This window comes from Schistocerca cancellata, chromosome 8 (assembly GCF_023864275.1).
Source record: "Schistocerca cancellata isolate TAMUIC-IGC-003103 chromosome 8, iqSchCanc2.1, whole genome shotgun sequence".
Lineage (NCBI taxonomy): Eukaryota > Metazoa > Arthropoda > Insecta > Orthoptera > Acrididae > Schistocerca > Schistocerca cancellata.
In genome coordinates, this window is record NC_064633.1 from 17562567 (window position 1) to 17586088 (window position 23522).

The window sequence follows — 23522 nt, forward strand, 5'->3', positions numbered from 1 at the left end:
TCGCTGCTCGTTTAGTTTTTATTGCCGTTTCAAATATACCGGTGTTTTTTGAAACACCCTGTATTTCGCACGAGCTGTAAATAAATAGTTGCCACTATTAAAGTTCCAACCCTCGTACGGCGAAATTTCTATTTAAAAAAAAAAAATTGGTTCAAATGGCTCTGAGCACTATGGGACTTAACTTCTGAGGTCATCAGTCCCCTAGAACTTAGAACTACTTAAACCTAACTAACCTAAGGACAGCACACACATCCATGCCCGAGGCAGGATTCGAACTTGCGACCATAGCGGTCGCGCGGTTCCAGACTATAGCGCCTAGAATCTTCTATTTTAAGTGTACTGTTGTTGATATCGGGGCTGAATACATTTCGCTAATTTATTACAGTAACTCCAGCTGCTTATCACATTGGAATATCTTGGAAAGGGTGTATGAGCTTCCATCAAGACATAAGTCTGACGAACAAGGGCAGTTCACTGATAATTCATTAGACTCCAACTTCAATCCGAAGTCACTGCTAGAGTTTTGGAGATTGGTGAAGCAGGAGTATCCGCAAGTAACTAACAAAGCCATAAGAGTTTTGCAACTTCCTACACACGTGAGGTAGGTTTTTCAGCAGTGGTAGTCATAAACACTAAAAACAGATCACGAACGAAAGAGGAGAAAGTGATGTGAGTCGCAATCTTGTGCCGAGATCTGAAAAACTTATGAGGAAGAGACAAGCTGATCCATATGATTGTTTTTATTGGAAGAATACGGTGTAATAGCACTAAAGGTTGATTAAAATGTGTTACTGCTACTATGTGTGTGTGTGTGTGTGTGTGTGTGTGTGTGTGTGTGTGTGAAATCTTATGGGACTTAACTGCTAAGGTCAGCAGTCCCTAAGCTTACACACTACTTAACCTAAATGATCCTAAGGACAAACACACACATCCACGCCCGAGGGAGGATCGAACCTCCGCCGGGACAGCCGCACAGTCCATGACTGCAGCGCCTTAGACCAACATGTGTTACGTCTTATATAATTTTTTCGGAACTTAAATTTATTTAGCCCATACCACGAGTCGCCTTTCACTTGCGTAAGTAGCCGCAGGTGTTTATGTTCAGGTCAAGGAAGCCATGGCCCAAAGATTTTGAAAATCACTGGCCCGTCTCTTCCAGGAATCGGTAGCTACGGTAAGATACGAGAGTCCCGTAACAGCGGCGCGGCGCGGACGCCCCTACTGCAACAGGGGCCTCGTTGGAACAAGGCGATCCGTGTCACGGAGCAGCGTGAAGACGCCAGTGTGCCAACACATTAAGCCAACACGGGCAGGCAGCTGACAGGCGGCGCGAGGCGCAGCCGCCAGCCACGTGGTCGCTTTTAGGCACTGTGTTCTCATCGACACAGGGAAGAGGGGCCACGCCGAGAGTCGATCGCTACCAGCACGGCATGTCTTCCCGAGGGGCGCTTCACTCCAGACACCTCTACCTCCTGTAAGTACGCCTCTAAGTGTAGCGATTAGTGACTACTGTACAACGGTTAGTGGGTGTTGCAGTTCCGCGCAGCTATTAGCAGACTAGTGCTGTTTGTCGTGAACCTCGGCGACTCACTGTTTACCTATAGGGCTCGGTTGCGCCAAGGATCGAAGGGAAATTAGGGTTTAACGTCGCATCGACGACGGCTGTTAAGCTGGAACACAAGTTCAGAATGAGGAAGGTTGGGAAAGAAAATCGGCCGTGCCTTTTCGGAGGAACCAGCCTGGCGTTAAGCGATTTAGAGAAATCACGAAGAACAGAAATAAGGGTGCCTATCCGTGGCTGTGAATCGCAGTCATCCGGAAATCTTCGGCAATTACACTGATCACGCTGAGATGCAGAGCTGTGTTGAAACTTGGTACTCATTACTTGATACTTTTTGGCAATATTTAGGCGTTTATCTTTGTGTTGTTCTCCATATTCAGTTCCACCTTCTACAGTTTAAAATATAGTAGTACCGACTGCTTCGACCCCGCCCGGTTGGCCGTGCGGTCTAACGCACGGCTTTCCGGGAGGGCAGGAGCGCCTGGTCCCCGGCACGAATCTGCCCGGCGGATTTGTGTCGAGGTCCGGTGAACCGGCCAGTCTGTGGATGGTTTTTAGGCGGTTTTCCATCTGCCTCGGTGAATGCGGGCTCGTTACCCTTATTCCGCCTCAGTTACACTATGTTGGTGATTGCTGAGTGAACAAGTTCTCCACGTACCCGTACATCACCATTACTCCACCACGCAAACATAGGGGTTACACTCGTCTGGTGTGAGACGTTCCCAGGGGGGTCCACCGGGGGCCGAACTGCACAATAACCATGGGTTCGGTGTGGGGCGGCGGAGGGGTGAAGTGGACTGCGGTGGTCGTCGTGGGGTTGTGGACCAATGTGGCTGCGGCGGGGACGAAGCCTCTCCGTCGTTTCTAGGTCGCCGGTTAACATACGATACAATACATACAATACCGTTCGCTTCTCTCACAGACGACCTGAGTGCTATTTCCTTTATCGCATGTGAACTTAGTGTGACAGAACGGCTGACATGAGATCGATACTGTGGGGTCCCGCCTTGTCTCTTACAGGGTGCCTAAAGGATGCTGCCTTCTCGGATAGCTATACAACAATTGAAGCAGATCACATTAATAGTTTTTCTTATTACAATAAAGTAGGTTGACAAAGTCAACTTAAGCCGTCGGCACACGGACCGTGTTGTCGAACGTCAACGTTGAGCGTGCCAAGTTCAACGTGCTGCTGAACGCTCCGGAACGATGCGACTTGTGCATACGCTACGTGGGCCCCAACGTGGTATACGCGATAGCAACGCACTACAGCGGCAGTTGAGGGATGTTTCTAGTGCGTAAATCGCACTGTTTACTCAAGAGGCGCGCGTGAAATTCCCACGTTAGTTTTATTAAAATGTACATTTCCTTCATCGTCCACGAAAAGGAAAGTACTATGTCCAATCAATAAGGACACAGGCTTATAAAAGTTCCATTACAAACGGTGCGGTACAAATTTGGAATACTTCTCCGCATAAGATAAACATTATTTCATCATTCCCACATTTAGTAAAACCCCCAAGGTCAGTCTCACTTGATCACTGTTCCTACCCAATAGCAGAATCTTTGCAACGTGCGAATTACGAAGCGTAAAAGAAAAAGGAGCAAAATATCTTTATACAAGTAGCGCAAGCTGTCTAGTCGATTAAGCCAATCGAACAAAGTCACCCCTCAAAAAAAGGTGAGCTTATATTTATATAACATCAAATATTATAACATATACTTATATGAAACTAATAATAAAGTATCAGAAACTAATAAAAACGTTAATGTTAGGAAAAAATTTGGAAGTGTTACGACGCGAACCACCGCCCTAACAAAAACTCCATTCTCGGTCAGAGTTGCTACTCATTACGCTACACCAATAGCGAACTCCTTCAGCCCGGCTATATTGTGTTACCCCCTGCTAAAAACATTAATCGTAGATAATTATGTTACTAATTGAAATTTAACTATAACAAATTGTACCAAGAACAGTGCGTTTTGGGTGGATCTTCAGTGTGTCGCTGCCTTCAAATAGCCTACTCTCATAATACGCAAGTTACAATAATTGTTTTGCCACAGATGTGATGTTTCTAATTATTTTATTGGAACGAATAAAACAGTTAACAACAGGTTTTCCAGTAATTCTCAATTTGCTGGTGCTCAGAAACGGCATATATACATATAGGCTTGAAATGAATGCCAATATGGCGCCTCACAACTTCGTACTGAAGGGAGACGGCGTGCGTGTGACGTTGTGCCATCTCATTGGTCAGCGCTCAGACGCACGCTCAGAATATCTGAAATGCCAGATACTGCTCTGCACGTTCCGAAAGACTCCCGAACGTGCTATTCCACGCTATGACGTCAGAAAAACGGCACGCTCAACGCTCAACGTTCGGATGCACGGTCCGTGAGCCGACGGCTTTAGGATTTACGTGTTGTCGGAAGCGATGGGCGTCATGTAGACAGTCAGTGTCCTTCACTATATACAACGTTCATGCAAGTTCGTCACACAGTGGATCACTAACAACGGCTATCGTCGCGCTCTCTTCTAGGCGTGGCTTCTACTAGTGTCCGTCCTCTACTCTCCCTTCACTGTCCGCCCGAGGCTGGCAGGAGGGGCCCTTAGATTCCCTTCTTGTAGAGGCCGCTCCTGTCGTGGTGCGCTTCTAGTAAGCGGGCTATTGGCTGACGTCGTCTCACAGCCTTCTCTGCTCCAGCGTTCTTAATACTGGTGTAAGGATGGAACCGATACAGTCTCGTAAATACGACTGGCCGAATTTGATATGTAAAATATGGAGTTTCAGTCTTCGATCGCTATTCTTTATTTTCAATTACCGGTTTCGGGCTAGCTGCCCATCTTCAGATCATATGTTGTAGTTACAGAGTAACTTGTCCGTACAGAACATTTTACTTATGACAGTGAACAGTGTGTTCTGTACGGACAAGTTACTCTGTAACTACAACATATGATCTGAAGATGGGCAGCTAGCCCGAAACCGGTAATTGAAAATAAAGAATAGCGATCGAAGACTGAAACTCCATATTTTACTTATTGAACGATCGCGGAATTCCCAGTGAGACAACTATGTCTAGTTTTGAAAAACGAATTTGATATGCTGTCATAAGCGCACTAGCTGCCACAATGGTGGGGTCTTCGGTATGCTCTGGGAGGAGATTGAACAGAACTATAAACATACAGAATATTATTTTACTTTATTACAATACAGATATGAAGATTTACTTTACTTTACATAATCCATTTCCATAGAAGTGTTCAGAGTATTTACGATGTCTCTGAGTATCAAAGTATCAATACAGACAATTTTACAAGACTCTGCACCTGAAGACTGCCTGACATAATGTTCACACCAAGTTCTTACTAAGACATTTAATACGTTGGTGGCCTAAGTCGACGCTGTCGTCTTGACTGTGGACTGGGTCGAGCCGTCTCCTGCTCACCCGTAAGTAGACCATCGATTGTGAAGTCTTAGTGAAGCTGTAGGAGGCGTGTACACGGCGGCGTTTCTCATTCGTCGGTGCGGCGAGCTGCGACTGTACTCTTGTGTGGTTTCGTTGCGAGGTGACAACCGTGCTCTGGCACCCTGCTCTTCCGACGACACCACACAAAGTTTATCAATTACTCCTTTTCCGCTGTCCAGGCTGTAAAACTTCAGCATCAGAGATGTCGTTTTAATTTATTTCTCGTTTACTACTATCTCTTTTCCCAACACATTTTTCAGATAGTGTCCACATGTACCACTGCCATATTATATCATTGTCTGACACATATATCAGGAGATGTGACGTCATAAACATTAAGATGTATGAATAACTAGCTTCTCCTAAAGGTTTTGTTCATAGGAACTCGAGTCTTTAAATAATCGTAGCAGAGGCGGGGCACTGCTTTCAAAGATTCTCATACTTGGACGTACAGGTTTAATACGAAAGTGTAATACGAGCTGCCTTACTGTTTTTTTTTTCCTTTTTTTTATTTTGTCGCAGGTTTACACTTCTCATATTTTATTTTTCGTGCAATTCGTAATAATCCTTGTTAGCAGTCCAATATTTATTTTGCGTGTTTATTTTGTTTCTGTTGAGTTTTTTGTATCATTATTTACCAGACATTGAAAAACTGTCACTTTAATGTAGGGTGTCACTTGTGTGTCTCGCTGCCTCTTCTATGAGATGCGACTCACACGGCTTCCAACATCCTCTGCTGTTACCAAGGCATCGTAGAAGTCTAATCTACACAGAAGACAGCTATGTTGAGGTATGTAGAGACTGATACACTACCTTGATTCATAAATGTCATTTACCCCTGATAATTTACCTGAAGTTAGAAAACAAGATATCAATATGACTTGATTTTTATTTATTTCTTTTTTATTTCGTTTTGTTTTAACAATTTCCTCCACTTTGATCTCTTTTGTACGATTTGTTGATGTTTACAAGTCAAACTGATACTAGGACTATAATACACACATCAAAAAAAGTTTTGCATCACCTCGGTTCCGAGAGTTCCGGAACCTGAACAGAAAATTTGAATGGACATCAACATAAACATAATTTTCGCCCTTTTTATTTCTGATGAAAACCACACATTGCATGTTGTGCCACCATACAGTGAGACCTTCAGAGGTGGTGGTCCAGGTTGCTGTACACACCGGTACTTCTAATACCCAGTAGCACGTCCTCTATCTTTGATACATGCCTGTATTCGTCATGGCATACTATCCACAAGTTCATGAAGGCACTGTTGGTCCAGATTGTCTCACTCCTAAACGGCGATTCGGCGTAGATCCCTCAGAGTGGTTGGTGGGTCACGTCGTTCATAAACAGCCCTTTTCAGTCTATCCCAGGCATGTTCGATAGAGTTCGTGTCTGGAGAACATGCTGGCCACTCTAGGCGAGCGATGTCGTTATCCTGAATGAAGTCACTCACAAGATGTGCATAATAGGGGCGCGGATTGACATCCGATATGGTTGCTCTATTGGTCGGAGGATGACATTCACGTATTGTACAGCTGTTATGGCACCTTCCATGGTCGTCAGCAGCATCTCGAAACAGCAGGGAACCTCCATCTTGCTGCGCTCGCTGGACAGTGTGTCTAAGGCGTACAGCATGACCAGGTTGCCTCCAAACATGTCTCCGACAATTGTCTGGTTGAAGGCATATGCGACACATCGGTGAAGAGAACGTGATGCCAATCCTGAGCGGTCCATTCGACATGTTATTGGGCCCATCTGTACCGCGCTGCATTGCAAAGATGGGCCTCGCCATGGACGTCAGGAGTGAAGTTGCGCGTCATGCAGCCTATTGCGCACAATTTGAGTCGTAACACGAAATCCTGTCGCTGCACGAAAAGCATTATTCAACATGATGGCATTGCTGTCAGGGTTTCTCCGAGCCATAATCCGTAGGCAGAGGTCATCCACTGCCGTAGTAGCCCTTGGGCGGCCTGAGCGAGGCATGTCATCGACAGTTCCTGTCTTTCTGTATCTCCTCCATGTCCGAACAACATCGTATTGGTTCACTCCGAGACGCCTGGACACTTCCCTTGCTGAGAGCCCTTCCTGGCACAAAATAACAATGCAGACGCGATCGAACCGCGGTATTGACCGTCTAATCATAACTGAACTAGACAACGTGAACCGTGTACCTCCTTCCTGGTGCAATGACTGGAACTGATCGGCTGTTGGACCCCCTCCGTCTAATAGCCGCTGCTCATGCATGGTTATTTACATCTTTGGGCGGATTTAGTGATATCTCTGAATATTCAAAGAGACTATGTATGTGATACAATATCCACAGTCAATGTCCGAGAACCGGGGAGGTGCAAAACTTTTTTTTATGTGTGTATTTTCATTCGTATTACACTGCATTGCAAAAAAAGAGTGAAATACCTGGAAGACATGGTCGGATATCAACGTAACTCTGTACACGTACACACAATCGGTGCACATGTAAATGATTGGAGTCGCAATTCCCTGTAACAGGCAGGACAGCCACCAGACTGCATTAGCGTAGTTCTTGTTCAGTGTTGTTAGCCGGCCTGGTAGCGTATATAAGGGGTGTGAGCAGCGTCAGATGATGAACGAACATTGTCAAGGACATTGAGATGCTGCATACTCATTCATATGAGACAGCGTTATCAGCACAAGGCACAATTTGGAAGAGACCTCATTGTGGGTCTCCGTCTAGACGGCTGGTCGAATCGTACCAATACCCAGATATGTATGGCACTCGGGTGTGACAGTTGCCCGGTATTCAACAGCGTCGGGAGGGCTGGCATACCTGACCATCGCCATGGATAGCCGCAATGAACCGAACGTACCGTGACTCCTCCACATCTGCGCATGCCATCCCAGAACAAGTAATTGACTTCTGCAACATTTTGTGTCATCCCGCACCACTGGTCGCGGCTTTTAGTGACTGTAACAACTTGACTGCACAGCGGTACATTATGGACATACTGCGTCCTCGTGTGTTACCTCCCATGCAATAGCATCGATGTGCCATTTTTTAAGTGGACGATGCTCCTCCACATATGGCACATGTCTCTGTGTGAAATACTCCTGTCGCCAGCAAGACCCCCAGATCTTTCCCCAATGCAACATCTGTGCGACCAGCTCGGACGTCCCAGAGTCAGTATCCAGGACATGAAGGATCAGTTGCAAAGGTTTCGGACCAGCTTTTCTACAGAGTGGATACAACGGCTTTACTACACCCCTCCCAACCGAACCAGTGGACGCATCCATGACAGAAGGAATGAAACGTCGCACTGCTAAGTGGGCTCATACTGCCAAGCTCGCGCTATTCGTCCACGAGACTCAGAGGGCCATAGACACGGGTTCCCAGGTAGATGCCGTGTTTCTTGACTTCCGCAAGGCGTTCGATATAGTTCCCCACAGTCCTTTAATGAACAAAGTAAGAGCATATGGACTATCAGACCAGTTGTGTGACTGGATTGAAGAGTTCCTAGGTAACAGAACGCAGCATGCCACTCTCAATGGAGAGAAGTCTTCCGAAGTAAGAGTGATTTCAGGTGTGCCGCAGGGGAGTGTCGTAGGACCGTTGCTATTCACAATATACATAAATGACCTTGTGGATGACATCGGAAGTTCACTTAGGATTTTTGCGGATGATGCTGCGGTATATCGAGAGGTTGTAACAATGGAAAATTGTACTGAAATGCAGGAGGATCTGCAGCGAATTGACGCATGGTGCAGGGAATGGCAATTGAATCTCAATGTAGACAAGTGTAATGTGCTGCGAATACACAGAAAGATAGATCCCTTATCATTTAGCTACAATATAGCAGGTCAGCAACTGGAAGCAGTTAATTCCATAAATTATCTGGGAGTACGCATTAGGAGTGATTTAAAATGGAATGATCATATACTAAAAGGTATCAGGTAGATTATATAATGGTAAGACAGATATTTAGGAACCAGGTTTTAAATTGTAAGACATTTCCAGGGGCAGATGTGGACTCTTACCACAATCTATTGGTTATGAACTGTAGATTAAAACTGAAGAAACTATAAAAAGGTGGGAATTTAAGGAGATGGGGCCTGGATAAACTGAAAGAACCAGAGGTTGTACAGAGTTTCAGGGAGAGCATAAGGGAACAATTGACAGGAATGGGGGAAAGAAATACAGTAGAAGAGGAATGGGTAGCTTTGAGGGATGAAATAGTGAAGGCAGCGGAGGATCAAATAGGTAAAAAAACGAAGGCTGGTAGAAACCCTTGGGTAACAGAAGAAATATTGAATTTAATTGATGAAAGGAGAAAATATAAAAATGCAGTAAATGAAGCAGGCAAAAAGGAATACAAACGTCTCAAAAATGATATCGACAGAAAGTGCAAAATGACTAAGCAGGCATGGCTAGAGGACACATGTAAGGATGTAGAGGCTTATTTCACTAGGGGTAAGATAGATACTGCCTACAGGAAAATTAAAGAGACCTTTGGAGAAAGGAGAACCACTTGCATGAATATCAAGAGCTTTGATGGAAACCCAGTTCTAAGCAAAGAAGGGAAAGCAGAAAGGTGGAAGGAGTATATAGAGGGTCTATACAAGGGGGATGTACTTGAGGACAATATTATGGAAATGGAAGAGGATGTAGATGAAGATGAAATGGGAGATACGATACTGCGTGAAGAGTTTGACAGAGCACTGAAAGACCTGAGTCCAAACAAGGCCCCCGGAGTAGACAAAATTCTATTAGAACTACTGACGGCCTTGGGAGAGCCAGTCCTGACAAAACTCTACCATCTGGTGATTAAGATGTATGAGACAGGCGAAATACACTCAGACTTCAAGAAGAATATAATAATTCCAATCCCAAAGAAAGCAGGTGTTGACAGATGTGAAAATTACCAAACTATTAGTTTAATAAGTCACAGCTGCAAAATACTAACGCGAATTCTTTACAGACGAATGGAAAAACTGATAGAAGCCAACCTCGGGGAAGATCAATTTGGATTCCGTAGAAATGTTGGAACACGTGAGGGAATATTGATCCTACGACTTATCTTAGAAGAAAGATTAAAGAAAGACAAACCTACGTTTCTAGCATTTGTAGACTTAGAGAAAGTTTTGGACAAATTCTGAAGGTGGCAGGGGTAAAATACAGGGAGCGAAAGGCTATTTACAATTTGTACAGAAAGCATATGGCAGTTATAAGAGTCGAGGGGGATGAAAGGGGAGCAGTCGTTGGGAAGGGAGTTTGACAGGGTTGTAGCCTATCCCCGATGTTATTCAATCTGTATATTGAGCAAGCAAAGAGTTACAAAGAGAGGGACGACGTGGTCTTTAGGGACCAAGCCTTAACTTGAGTAAGTCTTGGATGTGGAATGACGCTAATGAAAACAACCCTCCCCCCCCCCCCCTCACCTCCACCCATTTCTCTTAAGCAATTTACGAATACTGGAGAGAAACTAAAACAGGTTACCACACATGGATTCGAGCCCGTTTCTCCCAAACATGAATCGACTGTCTTGGCCCCTGCACTACCGCGCTAGCTAGCAGAAGGAAACAGCCTGCTAAGAGAAAACATTGGTGGAAGGGCTCTCGTAGTTTGGAAACTGTGGGTATGATTCTCGTGGAGTTGGAAAGCGTCAGTCGATAACTTAGGTGGCAATATCACTCTGTAGATTAACCATTCTGACCAGGAATCAACCCTCATTCATAAAACTATACATCGAAAAGCAGATGTGTTCGTAACATCGTGAAAAAGTTTGAAATCAAGATACTGTTTGTGGGCCTGCTTTGAATCCAAATGACTACTTGCGACGTGTTAAGGAATGCCAACACGTGACCTGAATCTTTTGTTGTACATATGTTACATACAAATCTACATCTACGCTCCTCAAGCAACCTTACGGTAGCAACTGGTGTATCACTGTCTCTTCCTCCTTTCCCGTTCCGTCGCGAATGGTGCGCTGGATGACAATTGCTGATAAGGCTCCGGGTGCTCTCGAATTTCTTGTAACTTCACCTTCGTCTTTTTTTCGGCAGCATAGACGTAGAAACAAGCAACATATTTTTTGACTCTGCTCGAAATGTACGCTTTCGAAATTTTAACAGTGATCCACACCGTGATTCCCAAGAACTCTCTCGTAGTCTGCCACTGCAGTTGAGTAAACGTCTCAGTGGTTCTTTCTTTCTTGCTAAATGATCTACGACGAAACACAGTTCTATTCTTTGGATGGTCTCTATTTCCTCTATCAATCTGTCTGGTAAGGGTCCCAGGTCGACGAGTGTCTTTCAAGTATGGGGTGAGTGAGGGCTTTGCAAGTCACCTCCTTCGTGAGTGGACTGCACCTTGGGTTCTTCCAATGAATCTGACTACAAACAATTTTATGTGATCATTCCAGTTTATGTTGCTCAGTAAGCATGCCACATATATTTAATGGATGTGTCTGTTTCAAGCGATTTTTCGACAATCATACATTCATACAATAGCGGCTCTTCCCGCCAGTTATTATCCTTACACACTATTCCAGCTTTAGTGAAACAGAATTCCACAACGAACACATGTGGGTAAGGTTGCCAATTGTCTCAGTTATCTCTGCAAATATAAATCAAATTGCTTTGTTCTTCTCATATTTGAATTGCTCTGAGTTTGCGACTGGCTTCTTTGTTTTTTATATATTACCTTGGGCAATTTGTAAGTGGTACGCCTCTAAGTCGTAAACTCAAGAGGCGACTGTCAAATGACAGTAGGTACTAGTTTACTTTCGTTCTGCAGTATTACTTTTGTTATGCTACCCGGTTTTAGGCTTACAAGATGGCTTTCAGACATTTACTGACTATTGTCACCAAAGAGGCTACAATGTGTGTAAACAACATTGGAAAAGAAGTTACGCATCTAGATTGAAGCAGAAACGTGCAGTAAATAACAATCACTGACAGTGTGGTGGTGATGCAATGTAAAAAGTTAAAAGTTGAACAGGAAATAAATATAAACGGAGAAAACATGAGAAAACCGGAACTGCATGCCTACATAACAGTTTACATTAATAATCGAAACCAATAAAATAAAATAAAATTAGTACTTGACAAGGCTACTTCAGGAGGTATACGTTCCCTCACATTTCTCCGTATTCCTGCATTTATTCATTTCTGTTTTCTTATTGATATTTCATAAGTTCCTTATATATTATGTAGATATATTGATAATTCTGTCCCTGTTAATAGGTTTGTGTATCATTCTCCGTGTTTTATACCTCCTTAAGTAGCCCTGTCAAATACTAATTGCATTTTATTTTATTGGTTTTGTTTATTAATATAAACTGTTACATAGACTTTCTGCTCCAGTTTTCTCCTGTTTACTCCGTTTATATTTATTTGCTGTTCAACTTTTTACATTTTACATTGCATTACCACCACACTGTCAAAGATAGTTATTTACTGTACGTTTCTGCTTCCCTCTAGATATGTAATTATTTTTCCAAGGTTGTTTACAAATATTGTAACTTCTTCGGCGAAAATAGTCAGCAAATGTCTGAAGGTGGCCTTGTAAGCCGAAAACCGATCAACACAATAAAAGTAATATTGCGGAACAAAAGCGAACTAGTGGTTTTCATTTATTATAATGTTGTTCTACCAAGAACCGACGGAATATTCAGTTAACGTGAAAGTAGGTTCGTTAGTCTCAATAGAACCACGTGAAAGAGATCACAAAATGAAATGGTGTAATACTGTTGCTGGTTACTATCTGACCTTCTGCTCCGACTACAATTTCCCACCGCTGTCTCCAGATAAATAATAGCTTGCCTGAAAGATTTTTCTGTCACCGTGACCGTGACAGCGTCGGAGAACGCAACCTACAGTAAGTGTTCCAACGTGAAAGTGTTACGAGTTAGGTTCAAGCGAGAATGCCACGGAAAACACAGAGGCATAAAGTCAGTAGTCAGTTTATATATATATTTTATATTCCTCGGTAGTGTGCGTCCGCCTGCAAAACATAGTCCCTGCAACCAACGTTACAGGGGAGGCTGTGCTGACCTCTCTCTCTACTTATTATTTGTCATAAGGTGGGACGGGGGAGACTTCCAGGATTCTAGGATCCCCATTCTGAAGTATATATATATATATATATATGTAACACAGAGGCATAAAGTCAGTAGTCAGTTTATATATATATATATATATATATATATATATATATATATATATATATATATACCCGTAAATACAAATGAAATGCGAGGCAGCCATTAGAGAGAGCACTAATCCACAACGCCGGATTGTCCAAAGTAATGACCTGTCCTTCACCTTATTATGAATTTGCAGACAAAGAATACAAAAGATGAATAAAATGTTAGTACGGTGCCTAGGGAGATCTAAATGGCAAGAAGCTCTAAGAGAAAGGTGGGAGACATTATTTGACCATGAGGGTTAATAAGATACGAATGCAAAGGGCGACATGTGCAGGGTCCCCTGCAAAGTAGCATCGACGCGTGGTGTGCGGTTGACTACAGACCAGGGTGCGTGAGCTGGTAGTTTCGGCGCAACCGGGTCCCTGCCGTGATGACTCTATGCACGTATGACTTCAAAGTGACGGAGGCCAGAGCACGCTGCTATCAAAGACGATGGCAGATTTCCAAGCATGTTTGCACGGATATTCCAAAACCAAAGCGCACAGACAGTACATGCGTGAGAGTGAGGTGGAGAGCATGTCTCTGTTAATTTTATATTCCTCGGTAGTGTGCGTCCGCCTGCAAAACATAGTCCCTGCAACCAACGTTACAGGGGAGGCTGTGCTGACCTCTCTCTCTACTTATTATTTGTCATAAGGTGGGACGGGGGAGACTTCCAGGATTCTAGGATCCCCATTCTGAAGTGTAGCACTCGAGCATACGAAGGAAAAAGTCTTAGTTCATGCTAGCGTGGCTACAAAGCCAGTTTCAACTAAACGCCTATTTCTTCTTCGAACGGTCCACGCCATTTTGAGACTTATGTTTGGCGCGTATCGAAATTATTCTCTCCCAGTCGTCCAACAGACCTATACTTCAGCAGTACATCTGTGGGTCCAGAATCCTTAGTTAAATTTGTTTTACTGTAAAAAATTTGCGTATTAAGTTTACCAGGTCCTGTAAAACGCACGCAATCGACTTGCGATTGCAGTTATTATATTCACTATTTCCTCTTCTGTACAAGTCTGTGATTTTATATCAATAGAGTAGAATGAAATGTTCACTCTACAGCGGAGCCTTTCCCGGGCAAGTGCTCTACCAACTGAGCTACCCAAACACGACCCACGACCCGTCCTCACAGCTTTAATTCCGCCAGTACCTCGTCTCCTACCTTCCAAACTTCACAGAAACTCTCTTGCAAACCTTGCAGAACTAGCACTCCTGGAAGAAAGGATATTGCTGAGACATTGCTTAGCCACAGCCTGGGGGATGTTTCCAGAATGAGATTTTCACTCTGCAGCGGAGTGTGCGCTGATATGAAACGTCCTGGCAGATTAAAACTGTGTGCCGGACCGAGACTCGATCTCGGGACCTTTGCCTTTCACGGGCAAGTGCTCTACCAACTGGGCTACCCAAGCACGACTCACGCCCCGTCCTCACAGCTTTAATTCCGCCAGTACCTCGTCTCCTATCTTCCAAACTTCACAGAAGCTCTCCTGCGAAACTTGCAGAACTAGCACTCCTGGAAGAAAGGATATTGCGGAGACTTGGCTTAGCCACAGCCTGGGGGATGTTTCTAGAATGTGGCGACGGGGCGTGAGTCGTGCTTGGGTAGCTCAGTTGGTAGAGCACTTGCCCGCGAAAGGCAAAGGTCCCGAGTTCGAGTCTCGGTCTGGCACACAGTTTTAATCTCCCAGAAAGTTTCATATCAGCGCACATTGCGCTGTAGAGTGATAATTTCATTCTAGAAATTTCCCCCAGGCTGTGGCTAAGCCATGTCTCCGCAATATCCTTTCTTCCAGGAGTGCTAGTTCTGTAAGGTGCGCAGGAGAGCTTCTGTGAAGTTTAGAAGGTAGGAGACGAGGTACTGGCGGAATTAAAGCTGTGAGGACGGGGCGTGACGACAAAAGAATTCACCTGTCTCTTCCTTGATCATGCATTCTTTAATCTGCACCTGGATCATTGGACCTTGGGATCTATTTTTATTTGTTGTGGGTAATATGGAGTTACTTGATAATCTCATAGCTTTCCATTGAGTACCTACTATTATTGCCACATTTTAGCTGTTATTTTTTCATTTTAGCGCGTATTCAGTGCCAGTGAGCCATATCGAGGCTGTCTCCTGGCTATTGCAACAGTCCCATAGTGTACACTTGTGCGTTATTGAATTAAATATAAGTGTCAGTTTTGAACAGCAGTATCAAGGTGAGGATCGTGACAGTGTCACTTAAACAAACAGCTTGAAGGTAGTAAACCAGAAATTATTCACGGTCACAACAAAACGAAAGATCGTGCTGATGCCATGGAAGAAAAACAACACAGCTATATGACGGAATATTGCATCAGACCGGATCTCTGAGACACTGTTATACATATTCTCGCCATCAGTCCACCAAGACTGCAAGGAATACCTAATCCTTCAGTCTTCGACTACCGAATCTGGAGGAAAGTGTTGTTCTTCTTGTCCAGCAAAGGAGAACAAGAAGCCGTCGCAGTGGTGTGTCATCTCTTGTGACGCTCCGTGTCGTGAATGTGTAGGCACCAATGTTTCACTGACAGGCGTTAGTAGTTCACACAGTCGTAAAGTGTATTTTTTTTCTTTTTGCTTGTTTCATTTCAAGAAATTATATGAATTTTGGCTGTAGTCATGGTAACAATCTCAACATAGTTCGTCAGTAATTACACGTCCATAGACCTGCTCTCAGTTCCCTGCCCACAAATGGCGAAAATATAGTGAAACGTCCGGTGCGTCCCGTGAGTTAAGAGATCCTGTGTACCAGGTGTAGAAGTATGAAATCGGAGTTTCCTATAGATGACGTTACCCGCCAGTGTAGGACCCATGAGACCGTGTCTGCAGCGCTATCTGCTTCCTGTAACGTCTGACGACGAATGTCAACACAAGTTACACACATCGGTATCTGTTTCAAACAGGTAAACATGTTGAGTTCTGTGACTACGAACTACGATTTGGGGACGGCATTGGTTTTCTGTTATCATTTGAAGGAAACTGATGAAGAATGGCATCGAATGCTTGTCGAAGCTTTGGGCGAACATGCTCTTGGGAAAACACAATGTTTCGAGTAGTTCAGAAAGTTCAAAAGTCGTGATTTTGACGTAAGAAACGACGAGCGCAGGAAACCACCGAAAAAGTTCGAAGACTACGAATTGCAGGCCTTATGGGATGAAGATGATAAAGTCAACAGGAATTCAAGGAACAGTTGAATGTGGTGCAGATAGCCGTTTCTCTTCGGTTGAAAGCTGTGGGGAAGGTGCAGAAAGTGGGGAAAATGGGTTCCAATGAACTGAATCAAAGACAGAAAGCAAATCGAAAGACCACTTGCGAAATGCTGCTTGCCAGATACAAAAGAAAGTCGTTACTCCATCGAATAGTGACAGGTGATGAAAAACGAATATACACTCCTGGAAATGGAAAAAAGAACACATTGACACCGGTGTGTCAGACCCACCATACTTGCTCCGGACACTGCGAGAGGGCTGTACAAGCAATAATCACACGCACGGCACAGCGGACACACCAGGAACCGCGGTGTTGGCCGTCGAATGGCGCTAGCTGCGCAGCATTTGTGCACCGCCGCCGTCAGTGTCAGCCAGTTTGCCGTGGCATACGGAGCTCCATCGCAGTCTTTAACACTGGTAGCATGCCGCGACAGCGTGGACGTGAACCGTATGTGCAGTTGACGGACTTTGAGCGAGGGCGTATAGTGGGCATGCGGGAGGCCGGGTGGACGTACCGCCGAATTGCTCAACACGTGGGGCGTGAGGTCTTCACAGTACATCGATGTTGTCGCCAGTGGTCGGCGGAAGGTGCACGTGCCCGTCGACCTGGGACCGGACCGCAGCGACGCACGGATGCACGCCAAGACCGTAGGATCCTACGCAGTGCCGTAGGGGACCGCACCGCCACTTCCCAGCAAATTAGGGACACTGTTGCTCCTGGGGTATCGGCGAGGACCATTCGCAACCGTCTCCATGAAGCTGGGCTACGGTCCCGCACACCGTTAGGCCGTCTTCCGCTCACGCCCCAACATCGTGCAGCCCGCCTCCAGTGGTGTCGCGACAGGCGTGAATGGAGGAACGAATGGAGACGTGTCGTCTTCAGCGATGAGAGTCGCTTCTGCCTTCGTGCCAATTATGGTCGTATGCGTGTTTGGCGCCGTGCAGGTGAGCGCCACAATGAGGACTGCATACGACCGAGGCACACAGGGCCAACACCCGGCATCATGGTGTGGGGAGCGATCTCCTACACTGGCCGTACACCACTGGTGATCGTCGAGGGGACACTGAATAGTGCACGGTACATCCAAACCGTCATCGAACCCATCGTTCTACCATTCCTAGACCGGCAAGGGAACTTACTGTTCCAACAGGACAATGCACGTCCGCATGTATCCCGTGCCACCCAACGTGCTCTAGAAGGTGTAAGTCAACTACCCTGGCCAGCAAGATCTCCGGATCTGTCCCCCATTGAGCATGTTTGGGACTGGATGAAGCGTCGTCTCACGCGGTCTGCACGTCCAGCACGAACGCTGGTCCAACTGAGGCTCCAGGTGGAAATGGCATGGCAAGCCGTTCCACAGGACTACATCCAGCATCTCTACGATCGTCTCCATGGGAGAATAGCAGCCTGCATTGCTGCGAAAGGTGGATATACACTGTACTAGTGCCGACATTGTGCATGCTCTGTTGCCTGTGTCTATGTGCCTGTGGTTCTGTCAGTGTGATCATGTGATGTATCTGACCCCAGGAATGTGTCAATAAAGTTTCCCCTTCCTGGGACAATGAATTCACGGTGTTCTTATTTCAATTTCCAGGAGTGTATTTTGAAAATCCTAAGCGTCGTGAATCCAGGCAAACCATCGACATCCATTGCACAACCAAATTGTTTTGGAAAGAAAACAGTGCTCTCTGTTTGACGGGATCAGAAGGGTGTCATCTATTATGAGGCGCTAGAACCTGGTGAAACCGTTAACACTGATCGCTACCAACAGCGAATGATCAATTTAAATCGATCACTATTTGAATAACGACTGGAATATGGGAAAAGGGAACACAAAGTCATATTGCTCCATGATAACGCCCCATCACACACAGCAAAGCGGGTCAGGGAAACGATCGAGGCGTTCAGTTCGGAAATACTAGGGCATGCGGCTTACTCTCCAGACTTGGCTCCGTCAGATTATCACCTGTTTGCATCACTGGGACACGCTCTCGCTGAATAACGCTTCAGTTCGTATAAAAATGTACGAAAATTGCTCGCTGACTGGTTCGCTTCAAACGAAGAACTACTTTTTGGCGTGGCAGTCATAGCCTGGGAGAAATGTATAAATAGCAATGGAGAATATTTTGAATAAAATATTGGTTATCAGTTTCAAACAACAGACGTAATTATTGCAACCAAATTCCGGTTTCATACTTCTACACCTGGTATGTCTGTATACACCACGACATCTACATCTACATATACATGACTACCCTGCAATTCACATTTAAGTGCTTGACAGAGGGTTCATCGAACCACAATCATACTATCTCTCTACTATTCCACTCCCGAACAGCGCGCGGGAAAAACGAACATCTAAACCTTTCTGTTCGAGCTCTGATTTCTCTTATTTTATTTTGATGATCAGTTCTACCTATGTAGCTTGGGCTAAACAAAATATTTTCGCATTCGGAAGAGAAATTTGAAATTTCGTAGATCTCGCCGCGACGAAAAACGTCTTTGCTTTAATGACTTCCATCCCAACTCGCGTATCATATCTGCCATGCTCTCTCCCCTATTACGTGATAATAAAAAACGAGCTGCCCTTTTTTGCACCCTTTCGATGCTCTCCGACAATCCCACCTGGTAAGGATCCCACACCACGCAGCAATATTCTAACAGAGGACGAACGAGTGTAGCGTAAGCTGTCTCTTTAGTGGACTTCTTGCATCTTCTAAGTATCCTGCCAATGAAACGCAACCTTTGGCTCGCCTTCCCCACAATATTATCTATGTGGTCTTTCCAACTGAAATTGTTCGTATTTTTAACACCCAGGTACTTGGTTGAATTGACAGCCTTGAGAATTGTACTATTTATCGAGTAATTGAATTCCAACGGACTTCTTTTGGAACTCATGTGGATCACCTCACACTTATCGTTATTTAGCGTCAACTGCCACCTGCCACTCCATACAGCAATCTTTTCTAAATCGCTTTGCAACTGATACTGGTCTTCGGATGACCTTACTAGACGGTAAATTACAGCATCATCTGTGAACAACCTAGGAGAACTGCTCAGATTGTCACCCAGGTCATTTATATAGATCAGGAACAGCAGAGGTCCCAGGACGCGTCCCTGGGGGACCAGTTAAGAGTTAAGTTGTACCGATTGCACTTGCATCAGGCGTGGAATTTCTCATCGCGACCTCACGCTACACAACCACTTAGTTTAAACCTTCCGAGCAGACGCTAGATTAAGAAGGCCTGGTACGGTCTGGAGTGTAGCATATTCGTGATGTGTAGCTGTTCGTCTCACTGGCGTGGCCGGTGCCTCTGGAGAACGAGAACGTGGTGGCTTCGCTGGGCTTAACGGCCGACTACGACCTGCCCACCAACGCCAGTCAGCTGTACGAGCCGTACACCGTGGGCCGCGCGTCCAGGGCGGCGGCGGCGAGGGGCGGCGGCTTCCGACGTCTCGCCGTGTACAACGCGATAGAAAAGTATTTCACCAGGTAACTGACTACACCTGCTGCCAGGTGAACGCAGACTGTTTACATCACCAGGTCTGACGCAACACCACCGAGTTGCCGTCATCTGTTGTTTCCAAGATAGGCTTCACAAATACAAGGGTCACTCCAAAAGAAATGCACGCTATTTTTTTTTATTAAATCCATCTTTTATTCTACATGTTTGAAAGTTTTACAGTGTGTAGATACATCCTTTAAGAACAATTTCTCCACATAATTTCCATCCCTCTCAACTGCCTTACGCCATCTTGGAACCAGCGCCTGTATACCCGCACGATAAAATTCTGGACCAATCTGTTGGAGCCACTGTTTGGCAGTGTGCACGAGGGAGTCATCATCTTCAAACCTTGTTCCACGAAGAGAGTCTTTCAGTTTCCCAAAGAGATGATAGTCACGTGGAGCCAGGTCAGGACTGTAAGGCGGGTGTTTCAGTGTTGTCCATCCGAGTTTTGTGATCGCTTCCATGGTTTTTCGACTGACATGTGACCGTGCATTGTCGTGCAACAGCAAGACATCCTACTTTTGCCGATGTGATCGAACACGACTCAGTCGAGCTTGAAGTTTCTTCAGTATCGTCACATATGCATCAGAATTTATAGTGGTTCCACTTGGCATGATGTCCACAAGCAAGAGTCCTTCGGAACTGAAAAACACCGTAGCCATTACTTTTCCAGCAGAAGGTGTGGTTTTGAATTTTTTTTTTCTTGGGTGGATTTGCATGATGCCACTCCATTGATTGCCTCTTCGTCTCTGATGAAAAATGATGGAGCCATGTTTCATCACCTGTCACAATTCTCTCCACCATTCTCGTACTGTTCCAAAAGTTCGCTGCATACCGTTTTCCATGTTTCTTTGTGAGCCACTGTCAACATCCTGTGAACCCACACGGCACAAACATTTTTTTAACGCCAACACTTTCAGTATTCTGCAAACACTTCCTTCCCCTATCCCAACGTAGCGTGATAATTCGTTGACTGTGATGCGTCCGTCAGCAGTCACCAATTCGTTAACTCTCTGCACATTGTCTGGAGTGTGTGCAGTACGAGGCCTGCCGCTGCGAGGACAGTTCTCAATATTGCAGTGCCCGCTTTCATCACGTAACCTGCCTGCCCACCGACTAACTGTACTGCGATTGATAGCAGCATCTCCATACACCTGTTTCAACCTCTTGTGGATGTTTCCCACTGTCTCGTTTTCACAGCACAGGAATTCTGACAGCACGTTGCTTCTGACGAACGTCAAGTGCAGCAGCCATCTTGAAGACGTTCTGTGGCGGCGCCACTCATGGGAACAGGTTGAACTAAGTTTGAAAACAAGCGGGAAGGATGTACTACACACTGTAAAACTTTCACATATGCAGAATGAAAACTGTATTTTTACAAAAATAGTGTGCCTTTCTTTTGGAGTGATCGTCGTACATTAGTACAAAATAGTTGTAGACAAATTTCATTTTAGAAGAAATCTCCTCTATCTCTGGCATCCGCAGGAACTGTGTGGTTAATTTGTATATGACAAGAAATTTGTTCGAAAAAGCGTCGTTTTCACTTTTTTCGTACAGATTCGCCCACGTGTGGGTTTGACACACATCTCGCAAAGACTTCTTCCTATCCCTTCTTTCTGTCCACTCTTAACTACCTCTGTCTCTCTGTCCATCTCTTCCTCCCGCCTGTCGATTTTGTCTTCCCCACTCTCTTTGGCTCTTCATCTCTTCCTTTCCCTCCCTTTGTGAATCTCCTCTGCCCCCTATCTCTGTATCCTCCTCCATCTGTCCTCATCCCCACTCTCTGTTCGTCCCCTCTGCCTCTTTCTCCTTTTCCACCAGCCCACTACCCCATTACAGCTTCCATCTACTCTCTGAATGTCCTCCTCCTCCTCCTTCTCCTCCTCCTCTCTGTCCCCCTCTCCCTGCCCATCTCCTCTGTCCCTTTCTCTATGTCCAGCTGCTCCCACCCACATTCTCTCTCTCTCTCTCTCTCAACCTTCCCCCAGCTGTGCCCATGTAGCCCCTGTACAACAGGTCTATATAGCAGGCTGATACTACTCTTACACCACACCTCTCATGGACAGCCTACACATTAGGTGCTTCAAAACCAATTTTCGCTCCAGACGTATAGGCTACCAAGGAATGCTGGTCAGTAAAGCAGAACAATACTACTCTAACACATTTCCATCCAACATTCCTGCTGTCCAGAGCAGAGCAGATGTTTGCCCATATCTGTGCTCCTGTTGGCGCTATGATGCTGGAAACCCTACAACTGATGCTCATGAAGTTTGCTGTTTCTGTGCCAAATTTGGCTGAAAGCAATCAAGCGGTTGTGGAGGTTATCCTGGACATACATACTGTATATCTATCATATACAGCACAAATTAAGTACCCAAACCACAACTTAGCTGACACTGAACTATGTTTTATGACTTCTCAAAATTCAGTTGACACCCTCCTTGGAAATAAAAAAAGGAAAATCTTGAGTTCACATGCTGTCGACAATGTGGTCATTAGAGACAGAGCACAAGCTCAGATTATCAAAGGATGGTAAAGAAAATTGTAAATGCTCTTTTCAACGGAACCAACTCAGCAGTTGCCCAGAGCAATTTATGGAAATCACGGAAAACCTAAATCTTGATTTCTGGATGTGGATTTCAACTGTCATACTCCGGAATGCAAGTCCAATGTTCTAACCACTGCTCCACCTCACTCAATGCTGTGAAAATAGATGTTTTGGCAACTGATACTTATCTTCCTTTAACGAATCCTCAAAACTGAGTTCACATTTTACTTAAGCATAGGTTTCATTGCCACTGATTTCTTAGTTTTATGAGTTCTCAAAATTACGTTGATGCCTCAGCTAGGCATAGATTTTACTGCAACTGACCTAGAATTTCGTTTCATGAGTTCTCAAAAATGAGTTGACTCCTTACTTAGGCATACGTTTTGTTGCAAATGACGCTGAATTTTGTTTTGTGAGTTCTCCGAATTTAGCTAATGCCTCTCTCAGCCATAGATTTTACTGCAGCTGACCTTGAACTTTATTCTACGAGTTCTAAGTTTTCATCTCATGATGGAGAAGCCGAAACATCATAATAAATAAAAATATATTAATCGATCTAGATGGCTTTCATCGAAAAAAATCGTAGTGACTGCCGACTCGTTTACGGAATTTCTCTCCTTTATTAATAACTCAGGGAAAGTTTGTTTGGTTGCCAAGGCCGAGAATCACTTGAATGACATCTCAAGAAATATAACACTCACTAACATTTTTTACAAAAATGGGTCCATGATACTATTTTGAACCAGAACAGCAAATCTGTATGAGACAAATTCACTACCGCAATTCTTCTGTAGATCTGACAAGAAACTATGGGATCGTCCTACGTTGTTGCAGCCATTTGAATACTGTGTCGCCCAGAAGTTGCGTTATTTTCCGCAAGGGAGTAGACTTACAGTCAATCCTCCACTTGATCGGCTGCAACAACGGCGTACAGCCACGTGACCGTTTCCTCAAGAGTGAGGTTGCTGCATGTGGAAGAAACGACGTAACGTGGGCATAGTATCCATCAATACCCCAATAAAAGTAGAGAAGT